The sequence below is a fragment of the Columba livia genome, chromosome 1 (genome assembly GCF_036013475.1).
Source record: "Columba livia isolate bColLiv1 breed racing homer chromosome 1, bColLiv1.pat.W.v2, whole genome shotgun sequence".
NCBI classification, from domain to species: Eukaryota; Metazoa; Chordata; class Aves; order Columbiformes; family Columbidae; genus Columba; species Columba livia.
This window is the reverse complement of record NC_088602.1, coordinates 44,757,683-44,758,808: the sequence shown is the minus strand read 5'-3', so window position 1 is coordinate 44,758,808 and position 1,126 is coordinate 44,757,683. Positions and strand designations below refer to the sequence as shown.

At 51.9% G+C, this 1,126-nt stretch overlaps 1 pseudogene; it reads left to right on the top strand.

Annotated features, from left to right (window-relative positions):
- The first annotated feature begins 200 nt into the window (after window positions 1–200).
- Window positions 201–847, top strand: LOC102096966 (cytohesin-2-like; annotated as a pseudogene).
- Window positions 848–1,126: the final 279 nt, after the last annotated feature.

Sequence of the window (1,126 nt, the reverse complement as noted above, 5' to 3'; positions counted from 1 at the left end):
ATTAATTAAGCTGGAGAAGATGCAGAAATAATTCCAGAATGTTGAAATGGATAAAGCGAGGGCTGTATAAGCAACCACAGTGGTGATCCTTCCCCTCTACTCAGCACTGGTGAGGCTACACGTGGAGTCCAGTGCCCTATTTCTCTGTGATGGCAGTGTGGGGCAACCTCAGCCCAGCACAATCAGCTGCACTGACCACCATGGAGAACGGAGTCTATGTACCCCTCGACCTGATGGAGAAGAAACATCTGGAGCTGGAGAGCATCTGGCAGCACAAGCAGGAGCTTCTGGGGGAGATCCAGCAGCTGCGGTAGGAGCTGAGTGAGGCCACAAGTGAGGTCAAGGGTCTGGAGGCCAACAAGGGCAGCAAAACCCTCCAGAGGAACCAAAAGATGAGCATGGTCAGCAGGAAATTAAACACGGACCCCAAAAATGGGATCCCGTTCCCGGTGGAGAACAAGCTGTTGCAACACATGGCCAAAGACATCACTCACTTTCTCTACGAGGGTGAGGGCCTCAACAAAAGAGGGAAGAGTTCAGTATTGGGCCGCTGCATGTCTTTGTGAATCTCCATGAGTTCATAGACCTCAAACTGGTGCAGGCACTGAGATGGTTCCTCTGGAGCTTCTGGCTGCTGGGGAAGGTGCAGAAGATGGACCAGATGATGAAGTTGGGAGGCAGGTGGGTGAAGACATGGAAGGTGGAGGACCCTCAAAAACTGCACTATTTCGAGCTCTACAACCAAAACAAGGGGCAGCTCATCAAGGCCTGCAAGACCAAGGCTGATGGGCACATGGTGGAGTGGAAACATTTCATCTACAGCATGTCGGCCCCCACCTGTGCCTAGAAAGATGAGTGGGTCAAACCCATCTGGGCAGCTGTGAATATCTATCCCTTCTACCAGATGATGGTCACCTGCAAGAAGCAAATTTTAGTGAAGAAGAAGCAGGAGCAACCCTGAGGGGGAACGTGGACCCAGCCAGGCTTCCCTGGACCGTGAGAGACCCCCCTCCCACTTCACTCCAGTTCATCCCAGTTTGGCTCAGGAGGGCCCTTGAAGGTTCTCTGCCCATACCTTCCTTTATCTATGGCTTTGCCCCATTAAAGTTGGTGAAAATTGAAACAA